At 48.7% G+C, this 19,975-nt stretch overlaps 1 protein-coding gene across 3 annotated transcripts in view; it reads right to left on the bottom strand.

The window, feature by feature from the left end:
• Positions 1 to 19,975, bottom strand: part of nexmifb (neurite extension and migration factor b) — a 342,720-nt gene that overhangs the window by 250,064 nt on the left and 72,681 nt on the right. The gene's annotated exons all lie outside the window — the stretch shown is intronic.

Here is a 19,975-nt window from a genome sequence, read left to right as displayed (position 1 = left end):
GCGAAACCCACGCAAACATGGGGAGAATGTGCAAACTCCCCACGGAATTTCAAAAACAAGTTGTATGACAGACCTCTTCTCAGCCCAAATAAATGCAATTAAAAGGAGCCTCCCTCCAAGAAAATTGCCTGGCCAGCCTTTTCTTGCATATTTAAAGTTGGACGATGTAAATTTCACTGAAATGCTTTGTCGCTGGTTGGTATCACCATGATAAAAATGATGGGCAGCACTTCTCCCTGAGGTTCACCCGGAGAAAAGACAAATTTGCCTAAATGTTTCTTAAATATAGTTTGCCACATTATCATTCTCCTATTAAATAGATCTTCAAGTGCCTTCTAGGCTCGGTGGAGAGCATTCTACTTTCTGAACCACAGACAAAAGAGGTTCCAGTGCCATTCCAGCACTATATTCATGCAGTATCGTGGTGTCGCTTGGGTGAAGACCTCGCTGCCAGCTCTGGCAGATCAAATGGACAGTAAAGATTCCACAATACTATTTGAAGGAAAGGGACATCTCTCTTAGCACTGATCTCCCTCTCAACCAGCATCATTACTGCTAGTGGCTGCAAGAATCGGCTGCAATGTTCACTTGCGTCAACAGTCGCTGCGCTTTGAAGTAAATAATTGTATAGTAAAATTCTCAGAATGTGAGAGATATTGTCACAGGTGGTCCAGGTGCAAAGCATATTCTGATGTTTGCAATGGTTCCTGCTGCCAAATGTCACATGAACACACCTACTACTACCTCCAAGAGTGCAATTTAGAGGCAATGCCAGGGATGAGTCTAAATTTAATATAACTATTCCCATTTTACGGGACTAAAACCAGTACAATAGTCAATTTAGCAAGGTAGATGATCATGGCGGATGTGCAGGAGTCACTGCTAACTGGTTGGGGCCTTGTTTCTTTAGGTGGCTCTGCCACCCAACTGAAATTGGTAGATTTGACTTACCCTAGTCAAGAGCCTCTCATGAATTGGCTTCAACTGCTATTTCCAGATCTTGAGCAGCACTGGAAGCATTTTTTTGTTAAAAAGGTCCGAGAACATTTGCCTTTTGTAGACTTACCCCAAACCTCAGAGCTGGTACATCCTTAATACGACAACTATGCATCTCAACATCTCAATCCTGACTTCTGCGAGCCTAAACAGTTAATTAGCAAGTTTTATGATACCTTTTGTTCTAGATCCTCTGTTCATGTATAATTGTAGTCTTGGGAAAGAGTCCATGCAACTAACATTGATGAGGAGGCATGGAGTAGTATATGGGATTATGCCAATAACATTTTGGCAGTAACAGAATGAAGCAGACTCGGGTCAAGGTACTGCACCATTTGCACATTGCACTGAGTTTGAGACACAGGTTTGATCCTACTATTTTCCTGGTGTGCCTAAAGTGCCTGGTAGTCGAGGGTGATTACATAAACTGCATATGCTCCTGTGTCAGGGGGCCAAAATGTTGTGTAATTTTAAGATGGAATTAGATACAGCTCTTGGAGCTAAAGAGATCAAGGGATATGGGAGGAAGGTGGGGTCAGGGTACTGAAATTGATGATCAGCCATGATCATAATGAATAGCGGAGCAGGCTCGAAGGGCTAAATGACATTCTCCTGCTTCTATTTTTTTCTATGTAAATGGTAAGATCTGCGAGAACTGAACTATATTGAAATGAGGAAAAATATGGAGGGCTATGGGAGTAGAGCAGAATTAAAGACACAGTCCATTGGACAATATTTGACAGATTTCAAACAGTCAATTAAAGTTTTCTTTTTTAATCAATGCAAATATGCTTATGTTCTACATTTTATATTGGCTCTAAACAAAATTGAGAATTTTGGGTAGTTCTGGGGTACTTGCTGGTTCACACATGGTTGTTTTGAAAATAGTACCTCCTTAATGTACTTTATAACTTTTTGCATTTATTCAACCTAAAATGTTATTGATTACTTAAGTAATAAATGTTTACTTGAGCCAGGCACACACATTTTGTCAACTGAATGTGCAAATATCTAAAACAATACTTCTGGCTGTGATGCTACAGAATTTGACTAATTGTATATTTTAATTATATATCTACAATTTCTACTTGAGAAACATGTTTACTTTACAACCACAGAAGATTTCAAATTGGTTTGATTTTTAAAACCTTGGTAAATTTAAAACATGATTAACGTGTTGATCAAGCACTATTTTTAATATATTGGAAGTGATTTAATGCAACCACTTTCAAAATGAAAGATTATTTTCTTCGACAAAATCCACAGGTATTAAAATTAGCCTCCTAAAGTTTTGATTAGTGCTCTCACAATTTATACCAAATGCGCATACCGTTCAGCACATCAAGTTTGCATCCTGCATTCTGGGGAGGAGTGAGGCTCTTTTAAGGATATATGTATCATTACTTGTGTTGGAATGTAAATATAAGTGATATTTATATTTTTAATCCCCTCTGAAGCATCCTATTGGTACCGGAACCCCCTAGTAACTTGCCCACTGTAGTACAATCATAGAATCCCTACAGTGCAGAAGGAGGCCATTCAGCCCATCAAGTCTGTACCGACCCTCTGAAAGAGCACTCCACCTAGGCCCAATCATCCACCTTATCCCCGTAACCCCACCCAACCTGCAAATCTTTGGACACTCAAGGGGCAATTGAGTAGGGCCAATCCACCTAACCTGCACATCTGGTGTTGCAGACGCCTGGTCAGCTCCCAACAGTGGCTAAGATATTGGGCCAGAACCGCACTTTTTAAAAATAAAATTAAGACTGTGCAGAAAGATCAATTTGCCCTGGTGTGATTGCAGAAGAAATGGGGCTTGGTTATTTTTACAAGCAAAATTTTATTAAAACTGTCATGTGAGAGTACCTTTAAGAAATGGGTGTTTATAAATGGGTGTGTATATAAATATCTGTAGTGAGAGTACATTTAAGAAATGGGTGTTTACTATTGCAGTGATGTCAGAGTGTGGGTGGAGCGGGGCTGTCGGTCAGCTTTTAACTTTTGTTTTTGAGCAGACTGCAGGGTGTGTTTCAGTTTCGTTTTCAGTGTTGGAGCTGAAGCCAGACCAAGCAGGTGTACTGCTGTTCTCTCTGCCATCAAAAGACTATCTCTTGATCATTTGGTGAATTCAGAATTCTAAATGTTTTCAGTAGTGACTTTAACCTGATGTGCTACTGATAAAGTGGTTTTTTTAAAGTCGTATGGATGTTAAAAAGGAAAGCTTAAAGGTTTACTTAGTGTTGTAGTCTTTGGGGGTTGTATTTGAGTTAATGGTTGCTAAGATGTTCACTGTATGTTTTAAAAAGGTTAACTTGAGTTCATAGAATAAACATTGTTTTGCTTTAAAAAATACTTTTCCATTTCTGCTGTACCACACCTGTAGAGTGGGCCGTGTGCTCCCCATACCACAATCTAGTACATGTTGTGGGTCAGGTGAACACCATGATACACTTTGGGGTTCTCTAAACCCTGGCCCATAACAAAACAAAGAAAAACAATATTTAAACTTTTAAACTTCAAACCTAACATGACAGCTTGCATGTATCGTTTAATCCTAACACACGATTTCCCATTAAACAGCACGTAAAATGGCATACAGTTCTCAACTCCACTTAGGCAAGCAGACAACAATGATCGCATTTACAGAATATATTCCTGAAGTTAGAGTAGCTCCTTCAGGCGCCTTTTCCATAGCCCGTCTTGGTGGCAGCTTTTCATGACCTCTCTTGTTGGCTTCACAAATCGTTCTATTCCCCACCTGTTCAAACAGGAATATTTTCTCTCTGTGAGCTCCGCCCAACTCCTCAAACAATGGTTCTGCCTTGGCGTGTCCAGACTTGAACTCATCATTACTATCTGGGCTTTTGATTTCCCACTCAAGTTTATACAAATGAACAGGGCCATGCTATGAATATGCAATTAACCTCCAATTTATGACAACAAAAGGCCATCAGGCTCTGTATTGGGCTAATGGCTGGCAAATCAGAGTGTTCCGAATGACAATGGGTCTGGAGTGAATCAGCCCGGCTGAACAGGAGTACCCTGTTTATTCCCATTGACAAGGTTTAAGTATAAGGGCAGCATGGTGGCGCCATTTTTACACCTGATTCAGTGCTAGCAGTTTTCCCCTCAGTCTGTTAACCCCTAGACATCCCTAAATTGACCACTATAGCTTTGATCCCATTTCTGGACATCTCCCTCTCGTAACAACTGTGGGAGGAAACCAGACCACCCGGAGGAAACCCATGCAGACACAGGGAGAACGTACAAACTCCACACAGCCAAGGCCGGAATTGAACCCGGGCCTTGGCGCTGTGAGGCAGCAGTGCTAACCACCATGCCACAGGGGATCAAGACTGAAAGGGTTCATTTGTGGGACTGGGTCTTGCAATTCTGTAAATAGTTACGTTCTTACAATAAACCAGTTATTGTTCAGACATCTCTATGTCTCCACAACCATTCCTTCACCAGTCAAAACCAACATACAATATTCATCAGTTAGTGTACAAGACTCTGGCTGAGGGATGATTACCAATCTCTGGTGAGACAAGGAACCATGTTAAATACATTCATATCTGTATGACTCTGTACAACACTGTGCACTGTATTTGATACCAACTCACTGGGGTGCCCATAAATTACTAATCACATTTAAAATGAAAGAAAAAGAAAAGTGCATTAAAAAAAACACCTCAGTACATGTCAAAGTGCTTTACAGAGAATGAAGTACTTTCGAGTGTAGCCTGGAACAATGTAGGAAACAGCATTGAGATCATTTGTTTTTGGTGAAGTTAGTGCAGAGGTTAACAGGAGAACATCCTGCACTTCTTTTACATCCGGCATCTTTTACATTCACCCTGGAGAGTCGACAACGGTTTTAGTTTGGAAGAACACTGCCCACAACAAAGCAGAACTCTGTCAGCCCTGCATTGACTGTCCATCTAGAACTTGTGCTCAAGTGCCTGGAGTGCTGACCACGTACGGTACAGTGAAGCTAACAATAATTTTTAAAATAACCTAACATACCTCAGGGAATCTGAAATAAAAAATTTTAAATGCTCAAAATACTCGGCAGTTCAGGCTGTTTCAGTTCAGAGACTTCTGGTTGCGGCGATGACCAGCTAAGCCGCACGTTTCGGTGGCTCCAGCTCAAATGGACCTTCGGGCTCTTTTAAGAGCCCCAACGGGAAATTCTTTCGGGACGAAACCCGGTGTGGGGTGAAGCAACAGAGAGTCCCCCCCAGCGGAAAAGAAAAAGATTGGCGGCGGCAGCCAGATCTCGGAGAATCCTCGAGGACAGCGGCAGAAGAAAGAAAGGAGCAAGATGGCATCGGAGGGAGCCCAGGCGACACGGGGACCGGACGAGGACGAATTTTTAAGACGGTGTGTGGAGCTGCTTAAGAAGGAGGCGCTGGGCCGATGCTACAGGCAATCGAGGGGCTTAAAGAGACACAAAAGGCCCAGGAGATAGAGCTCCGGTGGAGCAGAAGGTAAAGGACAACGAGGACGAGATCCTGGGCCTAGCGGTCAAAATGCAGACGCACGAGGCGCTCCATAAGAAGTGCACTGAAAGGATTGAAGTCCTGGAAAACAGATCAAGAAGAAAGAACATCCGGATCCTGGGTCTCCCCGAGGAAGTGGAAGGAGCTGATGGCGGGGCTTACCCGAGCACGATGCTACACTCGCTAATGGGTGCTGAGGCCTCCTCGGGCGCCTTGGAAGTGGAAGAGGCCCACCGGGTCCCTGCGAGGAGACCAAAGGCTGGAGAACCACCTAGGGCGATGATTGTGCGATTTCACCGCTTCACTGATAGAGAGGTGGTTCTGAGATGGGCCAAGAAGGTACGAAGTAGCAGATGGGAGAATATGGTGATACGAGTGTATCAGGATTGGAGTGCGAAGGTGACGAGAAGGAGGGCGAGTTTCAATAGAGCCAAGGAGGTGCTGCATAAGAAGAAAGTGAAGTTCGGGATGTTGCAGCCGGCGCGATTATGGGTCACGCACCAGGACAGACATTACTATTTTGAAACGCCGGAAGAAGCATGGACCTTCATTCAAAAAGAGAAACTGGACCAGAACTGAGGGACTGATGTTGGAGGCCAAACGACAATGCTGATGTATAGAAATGTAAATTGGGGAGGGGGACACACTGAGAAATGTGGCCGCCGGTGGGGAGGGAAGAAGAGACACAGGCGGGGGACGGGGAATGGGAGCGGGGCGGTAGGGGGAGCTGCGCCATGGGGGGCGGGATGACACTAGAAAGCGCGGGGTTTCTTTTTCTTTTCCCATGCCAGAGACCTGATGGCGGGGAGATAGGCGCAAGGAGGATGGGAGTTCCTCACACGGGGGGGGGGGGGGGTCAAGGAGAGAGCGGGAGAAGCGGGGGTCAGTTGAAGTCAGCTGACTTTCGGAAGCAACATGGGGGGAGTAACCATGCTAGATGGGGATCTAGCAGGGGGGGGCGGTTGCTGCTGTGGAGATCGAAGGGGAGCTGGTAAGAGAAAAGGTGGTCGAGGCGGGAATGCGCCGCCTGAGGGACGGGTGGGTGCGCGGAACCGGGACGTGGGACTGGCCAAGAGAGGGTGATGGCTAGTTGACAGGGGAGGGGGACGGGCAGCCCCCCAGTCCGGCTGATCACGTGGAACGTGAGAGGCCTAAATGGGCCGATTAAGAGGGCCCGAATGTTCGGCACTTAAAGGGGCTGAAGGCATATGTAGCCATGCTTCAAGAGACGCATCTGAAGGTGGCGGACCAGGTTAGGTTAAGGAAAGGATGGGTGGGACAGGTGTTCCACTCAGGGCTGGACGCGAAGAATAGAGGGGTGGCCATATTGGTGGGGAAACGGGTGTCGTTCGAGGCTAGGAATATTGTAGCGGACAGCGGGGGCAGATATGTGATGGTGAGTGGCAGACTGCAGGGAATGGAGGTCGTGCTGGTCAACGTATATGCCCCAAACTGGGATGATGCAGGATTTCTGAAGCAGATGCTGGGACGCATCCCGGACCTGGAGGTAGGAAACCTGGTAATGGGGGGGGGGGGGGGGCGGGGGGGGACCTCAACACCGTGCTAGACCCAGGGTTAGATAGATCTAGATCCAGGACCGGAAGAAGGCCGGCAGCGGCCAAGGTGCTTAGGGGGTTTATGGACCAAATGGGGGAAGCAGATCCGTGGAGATTTGCTAGGCCTCTGGCCAAAGAGTTCTCCTTTTTCTCCCACGTCCATAAGGTATACTCCCGGATAGATTTCTTCGTTCTGGGAAGGTCACTGATTTCGAGGGTGGAAGGAATGGAGTACTCGGCCATAGCTGTTTCAGACCATGCCCCACATTGGGTGGATCTGGAAGTAGGAGAGGAGAGGGAGCAGCGTCCACTCTGGCGACTTGATGTGGGATTATTGGGGGATGAGGGAGTCTGCGGAAGAGTGCGGGGATGTATTGAAAGGTACCTGGAGGCCAACCATGATGGGGAGGTCCAAGTGGGGGTAGTATGGGAAGCGCTGAAGGCGGTGGTCAGGGGGGAGTTGATCGCCATCAGGGCTCACAAGGGGAAAACAGAGACCAAAGAAAGGGAAAGATTACTGGGGGAGATTTTGAGTGTGGATAAAAAATATGCGGAGGGCCCGGACGAAGGACTATACAGGGAGAGGCGACGACTCCAGACGGAGTTCGACCTGCTGACCACAGGGAGGGCAGAGGCACAGTGGAGGAAGGCACAGGGGATGAGATATGAATATGGGGAAAAGGCGAGTCGCCTGCTGGCCCACCAGCTTCGAAAGAGGACAGCGGCGAGGGAAATAGGGGAAGTTAGGGATGAAACGGGAACCACGGTGCGGAGAGCAGGGAAGGTAAACGAGGTGTTCAAGAACTTTTAAGAGAGGTTATATAGGTCCCAACCCCCGGAGGGAAAAGAGGGGATGCAGCAGTTTCTGGACCAACTAAGGTTCCCGAGGGTGGAGGAGCAGGAGGTAGCAGGCCTGGGGGCGCCAATTGGGGTGGACGAGGTGACCAAAGGGCTGGGGAACATGCAGGCAGCGAAGGCCCCGGGGACCTGACGGGTTCCCGGTGGAATTTTATAGGAAATATGTGGACTTGTTGGCCCCGCTGCTGGTAAGAACCTTTAACGAGGCCAGAGAAGGGGGGACCCTACCCCCGACAATGTCGGAGGCGACGATATCACTAATCCTGAAGCGAGATAAAGACCCGCTGCAATGCGGGTCTTATAGGCCTATCACACTCCTAAATGCGGACGCCAAGTTGCTGGCAAAAGTGCTGACAATGAGGATAGAGGATTGTGTCCCGGGGGTGGTGCACGAAGATCAGACACTGTTCGTAAAGGGGAGACAATTGAATGTCAACGTGCGACGGCTATTGGGGGTGATAATGATGCCCTCAACGGGGGGGTGGAGGCAGAGATAGTGGCGGCAATGGATGCAGAGAAGGCATTTGATAGGGTAGAGTGGGAGTATCTATGGGAGGTGCTGAGGAGGTTCGGGTTCGGGGAGGGTTTGTCAGCTGGGTTAAACTCCTCTATGGGGCCCCAATGGCAAGTGTAGTCACAAATCGGCAAAGGTCGGAGTATTTTCAACTACATAGGGGAACAAGACAGAGATGCCCGCTGTCCCCATTACTGTTCGTGCTGGCAATTGAACCACTGGCCATAGCGCTGAGAGACTCCAGGAAATGGAGAGGGGTGGTTAGAGGGGGAGAGGAACACCGAGTGTCACTCTACGCGGATGACCTACGGCTGTATGTGGCGGATGCAGTGGGGGGGGGGGATGACAGAGGTCATGCAGATATTGAGGGAGTTTGGAGATTTCTCGGGATATAGGCTTAACATGGGAAAGAGTGAGCTTTTCGTGATACACCCTGTGGACCAGAGTAGAGGGATAGATGGCCTGCCGCTAAGGAGAGTGGAAAGAAACTTCCGATACCTGGGGATTCAGATAGCCAGGAGCTGGGGAACCTTACACAGACTCGGCTGGTGGAACAAATAGAAGAGGATTTCAAAAGGTGGGACATGCAGCCGCTGTCACTGGCGGGCAGAGTGCAGGCGATTAATATGATGGTCCTCCTGAGGTTCCTATTTGTGTTCCAATGTCTCCCTATATTGATCACGAAGGCCTTTTTCAAAAAAATAGATAGGAGCATCATGAGCTTCGTGTGGGCAGGAAAGGCCCTGAGGGTAAGGAGGGGGTTCCTGCAACGTAGCAGAGACAGAGGGGGACTGCCGTTGCCAAATTTGGGCGACTACTACTGGGCCGCCAACGTGGCGATGATCCGTAAGTGGATGATAGAGGGAGAGGGGGCGGCGTGGAAAAGGCTGGAGATGGCGTCCTGCAAAGGAACGAGCTTAAAAGTGCTGGTGACGGCGCCACTACCGCTCTCCCCGAAAAAGTTTACCACAAACCCAGTGGTGGCGGCAACATTAAGTATCTGGGGGCAATGGAGGCGACAGAGGAGTGTGTTGGGAGCCTCGGTGTGGTCCCCGATCAGGAACAACCATAGGTTTGCCCCAGGGAGGTTGGACGGAGGGTTCCAGAGCCAGCACCGGGCAGGAATTAGGAGAGTGGGAGACTTAATTATAGATGGGACGTTTACGAGCTTGGGAACGTTGAGGAAAAGTATGAGCTGCCCCCGGGGAATATCTTTAGGTATATGCAGGTGAGAGTTTTCACGAGACAACAGGTGAGGGAATTTCCGCTGCTCCCGACACAAGGGATCCAGGACAGGGTGCTTTCGGGGGGGTGGGTCGGGGAGGGCAAAGTGTCCGAAATATACCGGGAGATGAGAGAAGAGGGGGAGGAGCTGGTAGAAGAACTGAAGGGAAAATGGGAAGAAGAGCTCGGGGAGGAGATTGAGGAGGGTTTGTGGGCCGATGCCCTAAGTAGGGTAAATTCCTCTTCCTCGTGTGCCAGGCTTAGCCTGATACAATTTAAGGTGCTACATAGAGCACACATAACGGGAGCGAGGTTGAGCAGGTTCTTCGGAGTGGAGGACAAATGCGGGAGGTGCGGGGGAAGCCCGGCGAACCACACACATATGTTTTGGTCGTGTCCGGCACTGGAGGGGTATTGGAGGGGAGTGACGGGAGTGATCTCGAAGGTGGTGAAGGTCCAGGTCAAGCCAAGCTGGGGGTTAGCTATATTTGGGGTAGCGGATGAGCCGGGAGTGCAGGAGGCGAAAGAGGCAGATATTGTGGCCTTTGCGTCCTAGTAGCCCGGCGTAGGATTTTACTCATGTGGAAGGAAGCGAAACCCCCCGGCGTGGAGGCCTGGATAAACAATATGGCGGGGTTCATAAAACTGGAGCGGATGAAGTTTGCGCTGAGAGGATCGGCTCAAGGGTTCACCAGGCGGTGGCAACCATTCCTCGACTATCTAGCGGAACGTTAGGGGGAAAATAGATAGCCAGCAGCAGCCCAGAGGGGGGGGGGGGGGGGGGGCGGGGAGAATTGTTTGTGTTCTAGATGGGGTGAGGGGGAGCACTATTTTGTGTTATTTTGTTAGTTCACTATTTTATTTTAACAGTGTTATCTATCAGTTACCATGTTACCATTTTTGTTGATTTGTAAGGGGGAAAAATTGTGTTCGAAAACTTTAATAAAAAAAAATATATTTTTTTAATGTTTCAGTTCATTGACCTTTCATCGGAACTCTACTGTCATGATATGCAGACACACATTATGATATAAAGGCAGGCACAGACAAGCAGCTAATGGACACAGACAACAGGACATGACCAATAAGCAGGCAGGATACTTAGGGGTGGGATCTGACTATAAAAGACACAAAGCACTGACACTCCGCCTCTTTCCACTGATGAACATCTAGAGAGTCAGTCAAGGGTGTTGTTACACACTCACACCTCCACCACGTGGCTAAGAGCTAGTCTGGTTCAGTCAGACTGAGTAGCCACACTTAAGTTAGCAGAGAGTCAAACTCAGAGAGCTGTGCTATTAGTTCAATAAACCTGATTGAAGTAACTTCAAGGTCTGGAGTATCTTTTTGATCTAAGCTGCATCCAGTTGCAGCCAGTGTTATGCCAGTGTACCTAACACTACAAGCTGCTTTTAGGTACAAGATGGATGTTGCAAAATTATTTTTGAAATCTTTGTAGTACACACACCATGGTGATGCAGGCGACTCACAAAACTAACATTTTGTGGACATGGGTCACCTGGGCACCTTTGCAGTGCCAGGCTGGCATCCAGTGGTGCCCAAGGTGCCAAGATGGCACCAGCAGCGTCAGGGTGCCACCCTGCCCAGAGGGAAAGCACCTGGGGGCCTCTGATCCCCTGGGATACCCCCACGGGCGCCATTCCACCTCGTCCCCATTTGTGGAGATCAGTGCTCGCCCGAGGTCTACAAGGTGAGGTAGATCCCACGCCTTGCTTAGATCTTGGGAATGCATATTAGAGTGAAGCTAGTTGTCTCACTTTAATATGCAGATTTGCCAGAAATTGCTCCCGCCCACAACGGGTGGGATTCACATTGCGAGGTCTCGCGAGATCAGGTTAGATCTCATGAGGGGTGGCGAGGGATTTCCCAACATTGCTTGAAGCACAAAAAAATATATACTTAGAAAGCCGGGGATCCCACCACGCAAGTTCTATCACAATTTATCATTTATTTGGTAGGTGGACACACTTTCATCATAGATTATCATAGAATTTACAGTTTTACTTGGTGTTACTCTTGCTGCAGACAACACAACACACAATTGATGCAGGCAGTGGTAACTTGAATTCCATAGAAATAAGCCATGACTATGTCCCACCATGATCAATCTTCAAAATTGATGCAATTTAACATTAAATGCAACCTTCCATGTATCACCCCTATAATCAGTAACTGTTTATGATTTTTTTTTAAAGCTGTTGCAGCTTTTGATAATGCACTCTTGTTAGGTTTAGCCAGAACTCTCTGCCTTTTTAGAACTGCAATTTTTTTTTTTGTTTGAAACTACGATTGCATGCAAGATGTGGAGATGTAACACTTTAATAGATATGCACATGTGCCTATTCAGGCACAGAAGGCAAAGCAAACAATGAAGGGCGCAATGTCAGAATTCCAGTTATCATCTTCTTCCACAGGTACTAAAATGTTTTGATAGGTTCCTGTGAATCAAATCCTGCTGTAATTTAGTTTTCAATTACCTTACGCAGCCTGCCTCAAGCTTTAGAAATATTTAAGGGTTATTTCAATAATAAATTCATTACTCATCTGAGAAGGTGGGGCTTTTTCCAATTGGGCTAACGAGGGTTACGGTTGACCTTACAGGTTATGAAAGGTCACAATATGGTAAATTGTGGCAGCTGATCAATAAGACAGTAACTAAAGGACACAAATCAAAGATAACCATAAGAAGAATTGAAGGGAAATTAGAATAGAAATCTTTACATGGAGGGAAGCCAGAATTTGGACACTGCCAAGAAGAAAGGTTGCTTAAATAATAGTACGTGGAAAGCAACAGCGAGGTGGGGGACGGCTCATGTGAAGTGAGGCACCGGCACAAACATGATGGGCTGAATATACCTGATTCTATGGGTGTGATCCACCTGAACTGAATAGGAACAGAGTCCCACAGCATGCGTTTAACCAGGTGCTTCCCGGCGCTCACGCTATCGAATGGCCTTTCGGGTAGATCGAGGGTCGCAGCGGGGAACAGGCGGCCGAGGCCGCACTGAGTCATGTTTTCTTTTTTTTTTTTTTTTTAAACTTAGAGTACCCAATTATTTTTTCCAATTAAGGGGCAATTTAGCATGGCCAATCCATCTAACCTGCTCATCTTTGGGTTGTGGGGGTGAAACCCACGCAAACACGGGCAGAATGTGCAAACTCCACACGGACAGTGACCCAGAGCTGGGATCGAACCTGGGACCTCGGCGGCGTGAGGCAGCAGTGCTATCCACGGTGCCACCGTGCTGCCCTGAATCCCGTTTTCTGCTTGGAGGAGCTGCACTCACCAGTCCTCAATGAAGGGAGGTTGGGATGCCCCTGCATCTGGCAGTGTCACCTGGGCACCTTTGCAGTGCCAGGCTGGCATCCAGTGGTGCCCAAGGTGCCAAGATGGCACCAGCAGCGTCAGGGTGCCACCCTGCCCAGAGGGAAAGCACCTGGGGGCCTCTGATCCCCTGGGATACCCCCACGGGCGCCATTCCACCTCGTCCCCATTTGTGGAGATCAGTGCTCGCCCGAGGTCTACAAGGTGAGGTAGATCCCACGCCTTGCTTAGATCTTGGGAATGCATATTAGAGTGAAGCTAGTTGTCTCACTTTAATATGCAGATTTGACAGAAATTGCTCCCGCCCACAACGGGTGGGATTCACATTGCGAGGTCTCGCGAGATCAGGTTAGATCTCATGAGGGGTGGCGAGGGATTTCCCAGCATCTTTCGGCAGTGCCGCGCTACTTTTCGGGCGCAAAGCGGCCGGCATATCTCGCCCCATATTGTAACATTCTGCAATGCAATTCTATGTCTTCTGTCAATGTTAGACCAGCAAGATCCGTATTTGTGTGGGTCTGTTTTTTTTAACCTTTTTTTTGAAAACGGATGGTATATTTCCAGCTCTTTCTCAACTACCTTTTTAACATGTTCCCACTAACCAGGACTTTTCTGTGATGAGGACACAAATCAGACACCAGAAATGTTGGGGAACACTGGGTTTAGTGAGAGGGAAGAACTGAAGGAGATCAATATTAGTAGAGAAATGGTGTTGGGGAAGTTGATGGGATTGAAGGCTGCTAAATCCCCTGGGCCTGATAATCTATATCTGAGAGTACTGACGTGGATCTAGAAATAGTGGATACATTGGTGGTCATATTCCTGAATTCTATAGACTCTGGAACAGTTCCTGCAGATTGGAGGGTAGTTAATGTAACTCCACTATTTAAAAAGGGAGGTAGAGAGAAATCAGGGAATCATAGACCGATAAACCTGATGTCAGCAATGGGGATAATTCTAGAATCCATTGTCAAAGATTTTATAGCAAAGCACTTAAAAAATAATGGCAGGATTGGACAGAGTCAGCATGGATTTATGAAGGGGAAATCATGCTTGACAAATCTACTGGAATTCTTTGAGGATGTAACTAGTAAAGTTGACCAGGGGGCGCCAGTGGATGTGGAATATTTGGACTTTTAGAACGCTTATGAGAAAGGCCTGCATAAGTGATTAGTGTGTAAAATTAAAGCGTATGTGATTGGGGGTAGTGTATTGAGATGGATAGAAAACTGGTTGGCAGACAGGAAACAAAGAGTAGGAATTAACGGGTCTTTTTCCAAATGGCAGGCAGTGACTGGTGAGGTGCCGCAGGAATCGTGCTAGAACCCCAGCTATTCACAATATATATTTCACAATATATATTAATGACTTAGATAAGGTAACAAAGTGTAATATATCCAAATTTGCAGATGCCACCAAGTTGCGTGGGAGGGTGAGCTGTGAGGAGGATGCAGAGTTCCTTCAGTGTGATCTGGACTAGTTGAGTGAGTGAGCAAAGGAATGGCAGATGCAGTATAATTTGGAGAATTGCGAGGTTATCCACTTTGGTTACAAAAATGAGAAGGCAGACTGTTATCTGAATGGCCATAAATTAGAAAGGGGAATGTGCAAGTCATACACCAGTCACTGAAGGTAAGAATGCAGGTACAGCAGGCGGTAAAGAAGGCAAAGGCAATTAGACAATTGGTGAGGCCACACCTGGAATGTTGTGTGTTAGTCTCCTTATCTGAGGAAGGATGTTCTTGCACTAGGATCACAACGAAAGTTTACCAGATTGGTCCTCGGATGGCAGCACAGAAGCATAGTGGTTAGCACAGTCACTTCACAGCTCCAGGGTCCCAGGTTCGATTCTTGGCTTGAGTCTCTGTCTGTGTGGAGTCTGCACGTTCTCCCAGTGTATGCGTGGGTTTCCTCCGGGTGCTCCAGTTTCCTTCCGCAGTCCAAAAGATGTGCAGATTAGGTGGATTGGCTTTGCTAAATTGCCCTTAGTGTCCAAAAAGGTTAGGTGGGGTTACTGGGATAGGTTGGAAGCGTGGGCTTAAATGGGGTGCTCTTTCCAAGGGCCAGTGCAGACTCAATGGGCCGAATGGCCTCCTTCTACACTGTAGATTCTATGATTCTGTGACTGACGTTTGAGGAGAGAATGAATTGGTTAGGATTGTATTCGTTGGAGTTCAGAAGAATGAGGCGGCATCTCAGAAACCTATAAAATTCTAACAGGACTAGACAGGGATAGATGCAGGAAGGATGTTCCCGATGGTGGGTGTCCAGAACCAGGGGTTACAGTCTGAGCATATTGGATAGACCATTTAGGACAGAGAAGAGAAATGTCTTCACCCAGAGAGTGGTCGACCTGCTGAATTTGGTACCACAGGAAGTAGTTGACCAAAACATTGCATGCTTTCAAGAAGCAGTTAGATATAGCACTTGAGGTGAAGGGGATCAAAGGATATGGGGGAAAGCAGGATTAGGCTATTGAGTTGGATGATCAGCCATGATCATAATGAGGCTGAATGACCTCCTCCTGCTCCTACTTTCTAAGTTTCTATGTAAGTAAGCCCGATGATTAGAGCCTTACAACACCAGATGCTTCCATTTAGTACACCAAAACTCTCAGGTCCAACATGCATTTCAAAGACCGAATTGTTCAGCAACAGCTTAAAAATACATGGCCATACCCTTGTAGAATAACGACTCACGGTGTTTTAACAGTGAAAGATAAATGGAACAGCAGAAATTAAAGGTATTAAGGGATCAAGGATGAAAAAGAAAGTTTCAACGAAAGAGAATTGGAAAGGGTAAAGCCAGAGCCGAAGGAACAGAGGTGGGATTACCGACTCTGATTGGACATAATCTTGTAGGTTTCATGACATGCCTTACTTTGTGTCTTCAACTGCCCTCCACAATAAAGCAGCCTTTTCCTCCATGTCCAGGCCTTTGTCAGTGGGAAACTAAACGTTTTCAAAATAAATTATCCAATTCCCAGAGACTCATGGGAATGCTGGAGCATTGGTGACCATAAGCAAAGCGGATATGCTGGGATGCTTGGTAGAAGGTATTGTTGAATGTATTTATTCCTGCCTTAATGTAATGAGGGTCAAGGGCCTGGAAGAATCAGAAAGAAAAAGCTTGACATTGATGTCCAGGCAGATAGGAGTCGGTGATGGGTTTGCCCTGTGAGATACCTTTTGACCCAGGTTTTGACACTGTTCTGATCAATTGGCATGGCAATGACATACAAGAAGAAACTGAATAGGGAGGCCCAGGAAATACCACAGGTGATTACTTGAAACAATTCAAGGAGGTAAAGTCGATGCTTTGAAGAGATAGATGGGCAACAAGGAAAGACTGGAATAGAACAGGGAGAACAAGTATCAAGACTCCAAATGGTCTTGATTCACACCATGGTTGCCAAGAAAAGACAGAACAGGGGCTGAATTCTCCGCCTCCCGACGCCAGCCGCTTGAATGATGATTGAGGGGAGGATAGTGGGCAATGGAAAAATGGCGATTGGCCCCCGCACCAATTCCGACGCCATACTCTGGTCTCCCGCTGGCGACGTTAGTGACGTTTGCGCCCTGCGCCAGCGGGCCCATGCAAAACTGTCATGGCTGTTGAAGGGGAGTAAGAAAGTTTAAAAAAACTCTCGAAACGTGTCGGGCTTGCTGGGGGTGGCTGCCTGGGCCAGGGGGTGTAGCAGGAAACAACTTTGGTGACAAGTCTGTGCACTCGGTGGCCTGGCCCAGACCGCCATTGCTGCAGTATGTCATGTACACGCATCCCTCTGGTGCTACTTACAGGTTCCAGACCTCCACCCTATCCCCATAACCCCACCTAACCTTTTTGGATGCCAAGGGCAATTTAGCATGGCCAATCCACCTAATCTGCACACCTTTGAACTGTGGGAGGAAACCGGAGCACCCAGAGGAAACCTATGCAGACACGGGGAGAACGTGCAGACTCTGCACAGACAGTGACCCAAGTGGGAATTGAACCTGGGACCCTGGAGCTGTGAAGCAACAGTATTAACCTCTATGCTACCACACAACCCCACTGCAGAGGGAGCGGGGGATTAACAGAGCTCACCCCAATCAAAGGGCTCCTGCACCCGAGCCTTTGGAACCCTCCCTGGCACATTGACCTTCTCATGGCAGAGGCCTCACCAGTGCTCGGGGGTTTATGGATCAGATGGGACCCATGGAGGTTTGCAAGACCGCAGGCCAGGGAATTTTCTTTCTTTTCCCACGTGCACAAGGCCTACTCCCAGATAGATTTCTTTGTTCTGGGCAGGGCGCTCATCCCGAGGGTGGAGGGGACGGCGTATTCGGCCATAGCCGTTTCGGATCATGCCCCGCACTGGGTGGAAATGGGGCTGGGAGAGGAGAGGGACCAACGCCCGCTGTGGCGGCTGGACGTGGGACTGCTGGCAGATGAGGTGGTGTGTGGGAAGGTGAGGGGGTGTATCGAAAGGTACTTGGAGGCCAACGACAACGGGGAGGAGCGAGGGGGGGGTGGTATGGGAGGCATTGAAGGCGGTGATCAGGGGAGAGCTAATCTCCATCAGGGCTCATAGGGAGAAGACAGAGGGCATGGAAAGGGAGAGGTTAGTGGGGGGGATTTTGAGAGTGGACAGGAGATACGCAGAGGCCCCGGAGGAAAGATTACTTGGGGAAAGGCGACGGCTCCAGACGGAGTTTGACCTGTTGACCACAGGGAAGGCGGAGGCACAGTGGAGGAAGGCGCAGGGGGCGACCTACGAGTACGGGGAAAAGGCCAGTCGGATGCTGGCACACCAGCTCCGTAAGAGGACGGCAGCGAGGGAAATAGGGGGAGTCAAAGATGGAAGGGGAGCCACGGTTCGGAGTGCGACGAAAATAAACAAGGTATTCAAGGCCTTCTATGAAGATCTGTACAGATCCCAGCCCCCGCCCCCGGGGGGGCGGCGGAAAGAGGGGATGAGACGGTTCCCAGACCAACTGAGGTTCCCGAGGGTGGAGGAGCAAGAGGCGGCTGGTTTGGGGGCACCAATCGGGTTGGAGGAGTTGAGTAAGGGTTTGGGGAGTATGCAGGCGGGGAAGGCCTCGGGTCGGACGGGTTCCCAGTGGAGTTCTATAGAAAGTATGTGAACCTGTTGGCCCCGCTACTAGTGAGGACCTTTAACGAGGCAAGAGAGGAGGGAACCCTGCCCCCGACAATGTCAGAGGCGACAATTTCCTTGATTCTAAAGCGAAATAAGGACCCACTGCAATGTGGATCGTACAGGCCGATTTCGCTCCTCAATGTGGACGCTAAGTTATTGGCAAAAGTGCTGGCCACGAGGATTGAGGACTGTGACCCAGGGGTGATTCATGAGGACCAGACCGGATTCGTAAAGGGCAGGCAATTAAATACTAATGTGCGGCAGCTCTTAAACGTGATAATGATGACATCGGAGGAGGGAGAGGTGGAGATAGTGGCAGCTATGGACGCGGAAAAGGCCTTTGACCGAGTAGAGTGGGAGTACCTCTGGGAGGTGTTGCGGAGGTTTGGGTTCGGGGGAGGGTTTATTAGCTGGGTTAAGCTCCTTTACAGCGCCCCGGTGGCGAGTGTGGTGACGAACTGGCGGAGGTCGGAGTACTTTCGGCTGTACCGAGGAACGAGGCAGGGGTGCCCCCTGTCCCCCCTGTTGTTTGCATTGGCGATCGAACCCTTGGCCATATCACTGAGGGAGTCTAAGAAATGGAGGGGGGTGGTCCGCGGGGGGAGAAGAGCATCGGGTGTTGCTATACGCGGATGACCTGCTGCTGTACGTGGCGGACCCAATGGAGGGGATGGTGGAGGTCATGCAGACTTTGAGGGAGTTTGGGGAGTTCTCGGGCTATAAGCTCAATGTAGGGAAGAGTGCGCTTTTTGTATTACAGGCAGGGGACCAAGAAAGAGGGATAGGGGACCTACCGCTGAGGAGGGCGGTGGGGAGTTTTCGGTATCTGGAGATCCAGATAGCCAGGGGTTGGGGGACCCTACACAAATTGAATCTGACGAGGTTGGTGGACCAAATGGAGGTGGACTTCAAAAGATGGGACATGTTGCCGCTCTCGTTGGCGGGTAGAGTGCAGTCGGTCAAAATGGTGGTCCTTCCGAGGTTTCTGTTTGTGTTTCAGTGCCTTCCCATCGTGATCACCAAGAGCTTTTTCAAGAGAGTAGGTAGGAGTATTATGGGGTTTGTGTGGGCAAATAAGACCCCAAGGGTAAGGAGAGGGTTCCTGGAATGCAATAGGGACCGAGGGGGGTTGGCTCTGACAAACCTAGGGAGCTACTACGGGGCAGCAAATGTGGCGATGATCCGCAAGTGGGTTATGGAGGGAGAGGGGACGGCATGGAAGAGGATGAAGATGGCGTCCTGTAAAAGAACAAGCCTGGGGGCGTTGGTGACGGCACCGCTGCCGCTCTTGCCAACAAAGTATACCACGAGCCCGGTGGTGGCGGCAACGATAAGGATCTGGGGTCAGTGGAGACGGCATAGGGGTGCAATGGGAGCATCGGTGTGGTCCCCGATCAGGGGTAACCACCGGTTTGTCCCGGGGAAGGTGGACGGGGGGTTCCAGGGCTGGAATCGGGCGGGGATTAGAAGAATGGGGGACCTGTTCATTGACGGGACATTTGCGAGCCTAGGGGCACTGGAGGAGAAGTTTGAGTTACCCCCGGGAAATGCATTTAGATATATGCAGGCGAGGGCTTTTGTGAGGCGACAGGTCAGGGAATTCCCGTTACTCCCGGCACGAGAAATTCAAGACAGGGTGATCTTGGGTGTATGGGTCGGGGAGGGCAAGGTTTCGGCAATACACCAAGAGATGAAAGAAGAGGGGGAAGCGCTAGCAGAAGAGTTAAAGGGTAAATGGGAGGAGGAGTTGGGGGAGGAGATCGAGGAAGGTTTGTGGGCTGATGCCCTGGGCAGGGTTAATTCCTCCTCCTCGTGTGCCAGGCTCAGCCTGATACA

The sequence above is a fragment of the Scyliorhinus torazame genome, chromosome 5 (assembly GCF_047496885.1).
Source record: "Scyliorhinus torazame isolate Kashiwa2021f chromosome 5, sScyTor2.1, whole genome shotgun sequence".
Taxonomy (NCBI): domain Eukaryota; kingdom Metazoa; phylum Chordata; class Chondrichthyes; order Carcharhiniformes; family Scyliorhinidae; genus Scyliorhinus; species Scyliorhinus torazame.
The sequence above is the reverse complement of the archived record's forward strand: the minus strand, read 5'-3'. Positions and strand labels throughout refer to the sequence as shown.